The sequence below is a fragment of the Cygnus olor genome, chromosome 2 (genome assembly GCF_009769625.2).
Source record: "Cygnus olor isolate bCygOlo1 chromosome 2, bCygOlo1.pri.v2, whole genome shotgun sequence".
Lineage (NCBI taxonomy): Eukaryota > Metazoa > Chordata > Aves > Anseriformes > Anatidae > Cygnus > Cygnus olor.
In genome coordinates this window covers 101,017,361-101,031,090 of record NC_049170.1, presented here as the reverse complement: position 1 = coordinate 101,031,090, position 13,730 = coordinate 101,017,361, and the positions used below count along the sequence as shown (strand labels likewise).

Below are 13,730 nucleotides of genomic sequence, written 5' to 3'. Positions count from 1 at the left end.
GATTGATCTATTAAAAGATAGGACATGCTGTGAAATATGTTCTGGTTTTGCTATCTTTTCAGCAAATGTCAATTAAACATAAAAAAAATAAAATATTTGTTTCCAAATATCACCATAGTACATTATTATCTATCTAGTATCCAATTCTATGATTTACAAATTCTAAATTTCCATAATGTACCGTTACTAACAATGACAGGAGTGTGATATATGGAGTAATAATTCGTGTCAAGAAGATGGTTGATGTTAATAAAGAAGGGGGAGATGTGGGAGTGTGGCCATGGGGGTCGACAAGCCCCATGGTTGGTGATAACATCAGACTCTTAACGATGAGGCCATCAGGAATGTAAAGAGTTTAGAGGGAACAAAGAAGGGTCATTCAGGAGACGCCATGGCGTCTCGGGTTGCTTGTTCTCCAGCCGTTAAGGCATGGAAGTTGCTGGGTGTTTGCTGGTTGCCAGGCAAAGTTGTTCGACCAACGAAGAGTTAGTAGAAAAGGACTGCTGTGGGGCGAATGGTATGGTATAAAAGGGAGCCCGTCCTCGATGATGAAAAACAAACAGGGACATGAACAACAGGAACAGGGACAGGCTAACAGAACAGAGAGTAGGACAGGAACAGGGACATTGATCGCCTGATGAAGACAGGTTCGGCCAAACTCAGCAAACCGCTCAAAGAAGCTCGTATAGAAAGTCGCTGGAAACAGGCGCACCGGAACTGGAAGGAAGCTCAAGCCGAGAGAAGCGGACCCGCGCACCCAACTGCCCCTCGCTGGCCGAAGGTAAGCAGTTGCGCATTATGGGGAATCATACTTACTTAGAAACAAAGACTGTCCTGGTAACCTTACAGCTTATTACCTTTATTAACAATCAGACGGTTTATGATCCTGAAACATGGGACCAAATTGAGGTCAAGGTGTGGGACTCTGCTACTAAAAACAAGGTTGCGGTGGGATTGCTCGGCACCTGGCGAGCAATCTCTGAGGCCTTAAAGAGCCATGTGCGGCCACAAGCAGAAACCTGTGGTTTGCCAGATAGCGAGGCAGCAGCGGGATCGTCCACCGATCCTTCTGCTACACCATCGCCCCCCCCCCGCCGCTACTGCCATCGCAGGCCTTTGCTGTTACGCCCCCTGGTGACCTGGGCGTTCCTTTTGATCCAGGCCCTATAGGACCTGAAAAGGAGCCGGATCTGTTTCCCTTCGATCCGGGAGGAATAGGGATACATACGGCCCGAAGGCCGAGTTGCTTAACAACTTAAAGCGAGACATATTGTTCCCACGACTAGCCCTGGAACTCTCCGGTGTTTGTAATCAAGAAAAGGAATGGAAAATGGGGACTGTTATATGATCTGAGAAAAATTAATGAAGTCATGGAAGATACGGGAGTACTTCAACCAGGATTACCAACTCCAACTATGCTCCCCCAGTCATGGACATTAATAGTAATAGACTTAAGGGATTGTTTGTTAAACACTTGCCAGAATTCTGGAAACTTTGCCATGTTTATGTTTCAAATGATACCTTTTCTGATTGTACATATGTATAGGTGTACTCGGGTTTCTTATGAATACGTAAAAGCAATGTTCTATATATTTAGAAAGTTCGACGGTTGTGTGTTCGTGTTGGTAGAGCGTAGACTCCCCGTGCACCCAGCGCTGTTTACTTGCCTTTTTTAAATATTACTAAATTCAGATTGAGTTGTATCTTCATTTATAACAGGAGGAAGAGTATCGTTACTAATATCAATGGGTAAAAAACAGTTCTTAGAATTAAATCATATGTGCTTTGTTGAATTTGCTGCTTCCGCTAAAATAAAAAATAAAAAAAATGTTTTCTGAGATATTTATTTCCAAGATCCTAACTGTGACTTTACTGTAGTGATATCCTATGAGGAGTCTTCATTTTCTTCTTTCAATTTCAATCTAGTCTATCAAAGAAACACTGCTCACTGCTTTTGTGAAGCACGTCTCTTTTGAAATGTAGATGGGTGACAAATGGTAATTTCTAAGCTGATATTTGTATCTTTGGGATTTCTGTTTTTCTTCGGCCAATTCAAAGACTTCCATCATACTGTAATATTGTTTTGTAGAGATGAGACAGAAAAACCATGAACATATGAATCAAGGTGTCAAAATGCCCCCTGGGAGCTACTCTGTGAGTGGAGTACATGTCCATACAAGGGATTAGCCTGACTAAGCGCAAAAGAATGGGCAGCACTACAAATGGATAGGAATGGGCAGGGAGAAATGGAAGATGCAGAATGGGCACAAGCTCACATTAACACATCCTGCTTACTTGTAAACACGACATATTTACAAACACTAATGAAATTTCCAATAAAAATAATTTGAAAAGATTTCAACTTGTTAATGGGAAAAAACTGGCACCTGAGAGTGTAAACAAATGAGTTTCCAAATGAACATTTTGTATTCGTAATTTGATGTCTTTGAAAAGACTGCCTCAATTTCTTTCAGTGAAATAAATAAGCTTGGAATATGGGTTTATCAATCCAAAAGCCAATGTAATTCATAGATTATGGTTATTAATTGCTTTAAGAACAGTATGTCTGTCTTTAGTTTAACCTTTTGAAATGAAATTTGCTCTCATGTATGAAATTATTATTTTTTTTTCTTGCAACATCCATGGGTCTTGCCAGTATTATTTAATAAGTTTCAACTTAAAACTTTGAAACAGTCTGTAATTAGAATTTACCTAATTGATGCCTTGGGAAATTACTTATAATAATGAAGTAATTTACTTAATTATCCTCTGTTTGTAATGTCATTCATTTATATGTTAATAATAGACAGTATTATAATAAATGCTTTAGGTTTTGTATGTTAATTCTTAAAAAGACTTAAGATATTCTGCTTCTCCAGGTTTACTATAGTATGTCAGGTTTGATTGAGCAAAATAAAGAATATGCTTTACTTAATTCAGTGGAGAGATCAAAAAATTTACAGTGAAACATACAGTCTGTACCCTCTAAACCTGGAGCTTTGATAACTAAATCCCAATCAGTTCACTGGATTTTTTCTTCAAAATGCAAAGTTTTGGCTTTATTTTTTTATGCTGCAGCATGGTCTTGCATTCCATGTAACGAATAGTGGAAGTTAAGTATAAGAAACGTCTATCAGTTCAGTCTATCCTTTGTGGAAAAAGGCCAGCCTGTCAGTACTGTCTGTAGTTCATTAAAAGAATTAGAAGTGAGAAGTCTTCTGACTCATCTTGGGGGCAGGTTATTGGGTGATAGGGATGAAAAGATGGTTTGTTTCTTTTATTAAATAACCTATATCAAAACTGTTGCTGCATTAAGGGTGTAGCCAATTAGCCATTAAAAGTCTGGTCACATTCAGGGTTCTGAACCATCATGATTACAGATTCACAAATAACGTAGGACACCCTTGGTCTAGTCGCATTCCATGAACTACCATGGACATACTTAAAGAGTTTGGTCGCGTTCAATGCGAACTGTCATGGCTAGGTTCAATGCAATCTAGTGAAATTTATTAAAGCAACAGGTACACAGGTTCTTCAGATCGTCAGTGATAAATTCAGTGTCTGCAAAGCACACTCAAATACCAAAAGCATGAGTAACACAGGCTGGCTATAAATGTGTTAAAAGGCACAAAGACTCTATAGAGATTTCTGTTTCCTGCGGAGGCACTTGGTATAAACAGGTGTTCAGATCATACCCAGAGGTGTCCCAATGAGGGTGGGGGGTGGGGGGGTAAAGAGAGATTCAGCCCGTCAATCAATCCCAGAAGTTGTGATGGTATCTTCCCTAACATCCTCACTCTCTTAAGACAATCTATATTATTTTCTATCTTTTAGGTGGAGCTTGAGTGACTCTAGTCAAGCATATCTTGGTTATGGTTGGTGCAAAGTTTTCTTGCTTTTGTTTAAAGGTATAGGCTCTGAGAAATTCAGAGCTCAGTGGGGGGTGGTCGCACCTTGGCGGCAGGTAGCTTTTGGGATGGAGGTGTGTTTTGGTATTATAATGATATTATAATGAGAAAAGGTCACTACATCATTTTGTCAAAAGTATGACAGGTCATTGGCTCAGGGTAGCAAACGTGCAGCTTACCAGTCTTGGTGTGCACAAGAATAATCAAGTTCCCATCTTGTCAGAGAGCCTAGCCACGGTGTCTCTGCTCTGTTCTACAATCTGTACTGTTCCTTAGAGTCAGCACAGGAGGTTTCCCCAGTGTGATTAACATCTAAGGTTGGAGGCTGAGGGAACGTTTAGGTAGTGCAGCTACACTCCATCCTGGAAGCTTCTTCAGTGCTGTACCTTTTCTTTAAAATGCGAACATCAGTTTAATTTTCAAGTCCCTTTAGGCAATTATTCCATAAATGTCTAACTATATCTATACCTCAGCACAAAAAAGGCATGGATAGAAAGGTCTAGAAGAGGGTCACAAAAATGATTAGAGAACAGGAACATATCTTCTAAGAAGACAGTCTGACAGAGTTGGGGTTGCCTAGCCTGAAATAGAGAAGGCTCAGGGTACACCTTTATAGCAGCCTTCTAGTACTTAAAGGGGGCTTACAGCATAGATGGACAGAGAAATTTTGCCAGGGCCTGTAGTGATAGGATGAGGAGTAACAGTTTTAAACTAAAAGAAGGTAGATTTAGATTACACATAAGGAAGAAATTATCCACTATAAGGGTGGTGAGGCACTGAACAGTTTGCCCAGAGAAACTGTGGATGCCCCATTCCTGGAAGCATTCAGTGTCAGGCTGGGTGGAGTTTTGAGCTACCTGGTCTAGTGAAGATGCCCCTACCCACAGCAGAAGGGTTGGAAATAGATGATCTTTAAAGGTCCTTTCCAACCCAAACCATTCTATGATTCTGTTTTTATGATTCTACACCTATATCTATATTTATATCAATATCTATAGGTAGATACACTTAAAAAGATTTAACCTTCTTTTTCCCAGCTTGCTGGTCACAGAAACTAGTGTGATGCATCCATTAATATTTAACATTAAGATTGCAATGAGCTTTATAATATGAAGGTTACCTGGTTTTCATTTTTAGTTCTGAGACACAGTCACCACCTTAGAATTTGGGACTTCTTATTCAGGCTTAGATTGCAAGGAAGGAACTATTCTCTTATGCTGCTTGTGTGTGTTCTTGACACAATGGACTGCCAGTCTATCCACAGTGCTCCAGATACCTACTGCAGTATTCCCAGAGCAAACCCTACTGCTAGTAAGGTATTGGTTCTGGCTGGGATGGAGGTAATTGTCACCATAGCAGCTCGTATGATGCTGTGTTTTAGACAGATAAATTTTGTTATCAATGTTTAAAAAAAAATAACTCTTGTTTCTTTTCAGTTTTTGTGAAAAAGAGATTCTTCCATAAATACATTATCTCTACAATCCACATTCAGAGACTGGAGGAAGAGAGCTTGGTTTTGTGTTCACTACTGGGTAAAAGACTTATCCTGGAAAAAGTTCTTGAGAGTTTTTCTGAACATCTAAAATTGTTCTGTTCTTCTAATTCTTCTTGTTAGAAATGCAATTGTCATACAAACTTAGAGGAAAAAGAAGCCCAAATCTATCTCTCTTGACAATGTTACTTTTGGTATCTGTAGGTGTTTATATAAACTCATGTTCCTTTCCATACCTTTCATTGTTTCTCTCTTTTGTATCATGGATATGTATGGGAGAATTCAGGACATGGGTAAAAATACCTTTATCTACAGGAGAAAATTGTAGCCCATGATTTGTACTCTAAACAACAAAAGGCAAGATGATGGCAATACAGAGTAGAATCACATTCTCCCTAGGCTGTATGAAACTGTGGCACCATTCTGTGAATAGTGTGCTGTACTTCTTGTCACACTCCAAAATCCACCTCAGAACTGGTACACTAAGATATTATTATGCAGTATCTTCCTTCATACTTTTTAAAAGAAATTTGTTCTCTACAGGTATTAGGATGGAGATGAACTCATTTATTATCCACTGTCTACTGAGCTTGTGAAGGGGAGAGGTTATTATTTATTTCTATGTACGTGCTCACCTTCTGATTTCTGGACATAAAATCCAGCAAGTGTCCATAAACAGGAATTTACCATCTCTCCCTTATCTATTTCATATCAAGTTCTTTATTCCGTTATTTATCATAGAATCATAGAATGGCTCGGGTTGGAAGGAACCTTAAAGATCATCTAGTTCCAAGCCCCCTGCCATAGGCAGGGATGCCACCCACTAGATAAGGTTGCCCAGGGCCTCATCTAACCTGGTCTTGAACACCTCCAGGGATGGGACATCCACAACCTCTCTGGGCAACGTGTTCCAGTGCCTCACCACCCTCTGAGTGAACAATTTCCTCCTAACATCTAATCTAAATCTCCTCTCTTTTAGTTTGAAACCATTCCCCGTCTCCTGTCATTATCTGACTGAGCAAAAAGTTGCTCTCCATCTTTTTTATAAGACCCCTTTATGTATTGAAAAGCTACAATAAGGTTCCTGTTGACAAATGACAAATACCTCTGAGACTAAATCGCTTCATAGGGCAAATAGGAATAGAAACTGTAAGTTAGTTAAGGAAGGCATCTAAGTCTTACTTAGACTGCCCAACACAGGTTCTCACCTGTGTTGATTCTACCATCAAATGGTAGAACAATGAGGAAGGTAGGCTTTCTTTTTGGTCATTTTTATTCACAAGAGACTTGTGGAAAAACAAACAAGCAAACAAACAAACCAACAAAACCTATAGTATAAAGTAGGCAGAGTCCTTTGGCAACAGAGGCAGAAATGCTGAAGTAATTAAAATTTCCTTGCATGATCCAGCTGCTACTTGCTAGATGGAGTTACATGTATTCTATATTAAGAGATGGTAGAGAGATATCTGTAAATCCTATATGTGTAAGTGTTGATGCACCAGGTAATTGCTTCCCCATTTTAGACCATTGACTAATAAAAGTTATATCAGGTTGTATCTGACAATATATTAATTCTTTGACAAACTGGAGAAGTTGAATATTAGTTACCTGTTCATGTAGGCATTGTAAGCAAGAAATAGTCTGATCACATTCAAAGACAATATCACAGAAATTGCAGTTGCTAGAAAAAAAAAATAAATTGGATTTACTTGCTAAGCCTTTTTGTCTCATGTAATGTAGTGTATAAAAAAAAAATCTGTAATCTTTATTTATCACAGTGGAACTAACTTTCTTAGGTAAGACAGACAGTTAAGTCTTGATACCTTATCAGTGAAGGAAAGCTATATATGATAACTACTTTTCTATAGAACATTGTGAGGTTAGTGTGACCTGGCAGCAAACATGAAACTCAAAAAAGCATTTCATTTTCTGTACTGAAAACAATATTTAATGTTTTCTTTTCAATAAAATAAAAAATGCAGAATGGAAATTTTAACCCCCTGCACATCTGTGTATTTAGATAAGTAAAAAACAACCACAAATAATAAACATTTTCAGCTGCTTTAAATGGGGAGATTAGAGGTGTGATGCATTGTCTTTAATTTGAAAATAAATATATGTATTTTCCAGTACCACTAGGTGTCATCATATCTACTATTAATTCCTTGTACAATAGATATTCCAGTGTCTGGCAGACAAAGTTGACAACTTAATCAGCTTCCTCAAAATTTCAGATTAAGAAGAAACAAAAGAGGTAAAAATATAAGATGTTATGAAATGTGAGAAGTTAATTCTTGAAAGCTCAGTTATGCAGAATATATATATACAGTTCTATAAAATCAGAGACCTGGAAGTTTAGAACTAAAATTATTGCCTGATTAATTTCAGTACAGATTTTCATCTTGAATAGAATTGAGTTCTTTTAATCTTCATCTGATACGTCCCATTAGTGAGGTCAGATACTTCCCATTACGTCAGTTAGATTCACAGAACATAGGTACATAACAAGAATGACCTTTATATTCATAAGTATAAAGCTGTGACCTGAAAGATTAGTCCCCTAAGACTGTTCCTCCCCGTGGAAGTAGCTTCTAATGGTAGGCACATCCCTTTTGCTTTACACATCTGTGATATACATACACATGTATAAATAGCTATTCTTGCCCAGGCCTACAAGATATGTTCTTTATCTTTCCAGCAACACAGCAGAGCTGTGCCAAAGTGCTTTGACAACATCAAGCTACTGACTGTATTTAGCACCTAATTTACAATCATGACTTTGCTCACCAGCATAATGAATAAATACCTTTGTGATATATATATATGTTTTTTTTTTTCTTCAGAGAAAAGTGATGGTGAGGTGGTATTTCTGATTTTTATATGATAGAGGATGTCAGATACACATTAGAAAGATGATTCAATATATTGCAAGCCCTTCTCCAGCTACAGAAATTCAAAGCACACTGGTTTCACTGTCTGAAGCAGTCCTTAGCCATCTGACTCTATGCTAGGTGAGCTGGAAATACTTTGCATTTTTATATGTGTGACTGTACAGAATTCAAGGACTATATAGGAGTGTGGAAATCAGTTACGCATCTCTAATTAGTTAGAATATCCATTTAATCTTTGAGTATTCTTGTCTCCAGAAGAAGAGAGACAAGTGCCTCAGAACTCTCTCTATATTTTTACAAATTGGTAGCTGAAGATCTAGAAACTATCCTGATGTTGCTCTCCCTCTGACAAACGGAATACTGCACCCTCTCACTTAAAAAATCCCCATTCCATATTCATTGGAAAATCTTTTATTTCTGAAGGCTGAAGATGGTTTCATAAGGTTTCATAAGAACCTTACACCACAAACTCCTGGATATAATTTCATAAGTATGCCTTACAGTGAGAGCAGAGACCTCAAATACCACAGAATCTGGGAGTATTTATTTAAAATTCTGCAAAAGTTTAAAGTTAGCTGTTAGAGACGAGAAATAGTAAAATATATAACTTGTTCAAAGAAACTTTTTGTTTGTTTTAATTTCAATAATTTAACATACTTATTTGTCTCTCTTCTATAATAATTTTACTTTTAAGTGAATTTAACTGTGTACTAATTATGTTATCTTAAGTTTTTGTTTTCAAAACCTGAAGGTGTCTAAACTCCCAGTGTGAGGAATTTAGAAGGTGACATTTCACTAACAACTGCTCTGAGAAATTGACAGAGATTGATAGAGTGTTTTGTAAAGATGTCCCCATGAGAAGCATTTCAGACAAAATGAAAACGACACTGAAACTTTCCGCTTTTGTGTGTGCTTTTGTTTACAAGAAAGAACTTGGATAGAGAAGCACTTGAAGGTAGTTTTCCAAATGTATGATGTGTATATTTTGTTTAGAAATGCCTTCACTGAGGTTTTTTAAACAACACTTTAACAGTCACTGAAAACTCACTGAAACTGTTTTTCACTGCCTTGAGTACCTGATATGTGTACTCTACAGGTCATGCTGTGAGTTTTCACCTCAAAGAGTAATGAATGGTGAACTCACCATGCAGAAGCGTTCAGATCTCAGTATGTGCAGGTTCATACAGCACACCCCTCTTTTTGTGTGGATTGGAAAGGTAGAGCCTTGCCTTGTTTTTCTTATTTGCATTTTCCTACTGCTATCCCATATGACTAACCTCTGGGTTGTATTTAGGCTTTGGTCTTCTGGAGGAAACATAAAGCCCAGGATGCTTGTTTAGGTTATCCCTATTTACTGTCTTCTTCTGTTTGGCAGGTACAGTTACTGAAGTTTATGGCACCACAGTCAGCTTTTTGGAGCATTGACACTTCAGCTGCCCCATCCTAAAGGAGACTCTCCATAGCCAGTGACTATAGTGGTGAAAAGCATTGTCCATCCTTCACATACAGGGCAGGAGCAGTTCTGAGGACTTGGGAACAGCCCAGCCCAGTCTTGTTTGAATACACATACATATGATACATAAAGTGCCTGACCATTGGGGTTCAGTATGATTTTTATATCAAGTTACAAATGCAAGCAAATGCATGATCAACAAGAATACTTGGCAATTCTAGCTACAGGTAAGTGTGCTTCATGGGTGGCCAGCAGCTCTCATCTAAATAGCATATGAAAGTGCATCATGTGCATCATTTGGTCAAAGTGTACATTTCCACATTTCCCTGCTTTGACACAACCCATTGCACTGCACAGAAATCAATTCACCACTGAATGCTACTTGACTTTCATCCTAGAAAAACATCTCTTATATTAATCGTTCATATCATTTGAGAAGTAAACCTGCATACCTCTCCGCTTAATAGTAGCAGTAAAATTAAGCAGGATATAAGTGCTGATGGAAAGCTGCTATTCTACAGCACGAAAAAATTAAGTCTAACAACCCCATCACTACTTCAGAAGAAATTCACTTTAGAAGAAATAATGAAAAAGGAGGCATCTTATTCTCTCTTGACTTAGATATGGCTTTCAAGTCTCTGTTGGTCTAGTCTCTAGTCTCTCTTTTAGAAACAGAGTGTCTGAGTATAAGTAGAAATGCCACCTTCACTGATTCCCCTGCATCCTCTCTGTTCTTGAGAAATAATTAAAACCAGAAATAGAAGAGAGTGCTTGAGATGGGAATTGCCATCTATTGAGCATGTGGTCATTAGATTAGTTGTACATTTCTGTACAGTTTTGTACAGTTCATAAAAATCTATTTCATTCACATCATTTCATGTGGAGCAGACAGTGAAATGTGGCTTAGAAAGATGTTAATCATTGCTGCTATCTGTTTTTTAAATCGTCATCCCATTGGGTGTAATGCAGGCTTAAAAACTGCAATATTCTTTTCTTATGGGTATGTCAGTGCATTAAACTCTTCTTGATGAGAAGCATTGCTGGATCAATATGACATTTTATCCATCTTTCATGCTGGTCTCTTGAGCTTTCAATTTCCATCCCACCTATTAATTGAGTCAAACGACAGTGGATATTACAAAAAAAAAAAAAAATTCCAATTCTAAAGCCTTTCACTAGTCCTAAACTGAAGCCTTTCTATCACTCCAGATGTTATTCAGATGCTTTTTTTTTAATTTCTTTTGAACAATATCATACCCCCTTCAGCTTGTATTTTATTTGTATATTTATTTATTTATTTCCCCCCTGTGAACCAACCTTTAAAGTGATACAGACTTTTGAGGGTGGATGGCTAAGTCTGCAACAGAAGGCACCAGAAGTTTTCTTTCTTTGGTAATTTCAGCATAGGTTTCCTATTATGTGAGACATCCTAGGATTTACTTTTATTTTATTGTGAGATATCAATGTAGCAATGTACATCAAAGTGACTGTCTATCACTTGAAAGTTCATCTTTTGAATCTCCTTGTCAGCTAGGCTTTGCTATGACATACCCAGGATGTCTGGATCCCATGCATCACTGATTCATGTACCTGCCTTCCAGGCTTCCAAGCCCTGGCATGCTAACTAGTTATCCAGTCCTGACGATGAGGCCAGCTTTCAGACTAAACTGCCTCTAAAGGATGCAAATATACCTGAATACTGGTTTATAAGAAACAAATGAAATGCAAAAGCAAAATCCAAAAGACTTGGTGCATTTTGTTGGTAAGGAAGGAAATTACCTTTTCAAGTTTACAGCTCATTACTGTCAAGGAATTATATATGAGACACTGTACACTGTCTCTTTTTGCAGCTACCAAGCAGAATGATAGAGGAACACATACTTATCACAAGAAACACTCAGAGGAAAGCATACCTACCACAAGAACCACCCAGATCGTTTGTTTCTGAGTATTACAAACAGCTACATTTAGACCTAGCATGACTCACCTGTACTACATATGTTTGCCAACATTATACCTGTCCTGCGTATCGACATGGATTGAATAAAACATGATTAGGAAAAAATGGCAAAAAAGACTTGACTCAGCTTTAGTGGAAATCAGTTAAAGAATAGAAATGACAAAACAGAGAGAATAACAGAGAGAAGATACGGATATTGCAAGGCAACAGCATTACAGGTGGGTGTGACATAGCCTGTGGTCAAGTTGTGGGTAGATAGAGGGCTCAGGAGAAGGGAGGCACCAAAAAAGGCAGAAACGCCAACTCCGGCAATTAGGCAGAAGAGCTGCCATCAGTCAGAAAGGATGTGGAAGCAGGTCCTTCTCTGTACCTTAGCACAGAGAAGGTCAAAGAAAGGCTTCAGTTTATATGACAAGAATGTGTTATGATTCTTATCTGCATAGCTCACAAAACCTGTTCTTGCAGGCAGTAACCACTAATCGTACTGCTCAACAGGAAGGAAGGGCAAGAAAGGCAGATCCTGCCATGTGTCAGTCCTTCTCTGTAGTCCTTCAACAGAGAAGTAGCTTTACATTACAGCTACAAAAAAAAAAAAATGTTTCTAGCTATCCCAGAGATGAGCCAGTTCAATTTACTATATTACCAATTTTCTCAGTAATTTTGATGTTTTCATATAACCCCCCATCTACAAGAACTCTGTCATGACATTTTCATCTCTCTTCAGTAATCTAAAAGACTGTGCAGTCTTTCTCTGTGGCTTAAACATGACAATGCTTGAGCAGAAACCTAAAAAAAAAAATAGGAGAAATGTAAAATTAAATGCCTTATCATTTTAAGTCAGTGTTAAGACTTGATTTTTTTGTTTGTGTTCATTTTAACTTAGTGCTTAGGCTTGGCTCCATTACTAAACTGTATCTTTTACTCTTTATGATGCCAAAATAGAAAAGACAACCAACTGTAACTACTGAATAAAAAGGAACACAGTGGTATATTGAATAACTTCTCTTTGAATAATTTTTAACTCTCTTTGCTGTTTGTTAAATTTGGGTATTTTACCAATAGTTGAAGATAGAAAGATATTAAAAACTGTTTAGGGTTTGAATCTCAATTGTAAAAAAAAAATAATATGCAGATATTACTGCTACTACAGCTACTACCACTGGTATCACTACTATTATTATTATTATTATGGCAATAATGACAAATCCAGAGAATTTAAAATTTAGAGGAAACTTAAAGCTACATTTAGAGTGAAGATGAAAGTCCAAAGCAAAAGGTTAATTAACATCACTGTCATACGAGGAGAGGCTGAGGACACTTGATTTGTCTCGTTTGGAGAAGAGGAGGCTGACAGACATCATTATTGCTCTCTACAACTTCCTGAACAGAAGAGAAGTGAGAGGTAAGTGCAATTCTCTTCCCACAGGTAACAGATGTTAGGATGTGAGGGAATGGCACAAAGCTGCACAAAGGGAGGTTTATACTGGACAAATATAATTTCTTTACATTGAGGGTAGTAAAATAGTGGAACAGCCTTCCAGACAGGTGGCTGTTGCCCCATGTCTCTCAGAGCTTAAAAGGCATTTAGATAATACCCTCAACAACATGCCCTCAATAATATGCCTCAATAACATTTCTGGTTAGTCCTGACGTGGTCAGACAGTTGGACTTGATGAACTCATAGTTTCAACTGAACTATTCTATTCTATTCTATTCTATTCTATTCTATTCTGTTCTGTTCTGTTCTGTTCTGTTCTATGAAATTGTGTAAAAACACATTCAACCCTGCCCCCACATTTCCACCTTCCAGCTCAACTCATAAAATACTATTAGAGTGTTGATTTCACTGTCATTCCTGTTTTTTACATCTCTTAGTTCATAAAGAAGAAAATTCAGTTCCTCTCAAAGTCTATGTGTTGTTAGTTTGGAGATGGTACTGAGTTTTTTGTCTTTATCAAGGAGGTTGACTTCTTGACTGCAGTGCAAAGTGGTATTCAGCTTTACCTATAAATGCATAACTGGTGCT

At 37.7% G+C, this 13,730-nt stretch overlaps 1 long non-coding RNA gene across 1 annotated transcript; it reads left to right on the top strand.

The window, feature by feature from the left end:
* The first annotated feature begins 208 nt into the window (after positions 1–208).
* On the top strand, positions 209–1,570 carry LOC121065482. The gene is made up of 2 exons (XR_005817094.1): positions 209–781; positions 1,162–1,570. It is a non-coding gene; the product is annotated as an uncharacterized LOC121065482 (long non-coding RNA).
* Positions 1,571–13,730: the final 12,160 nt, after the last annotated feature.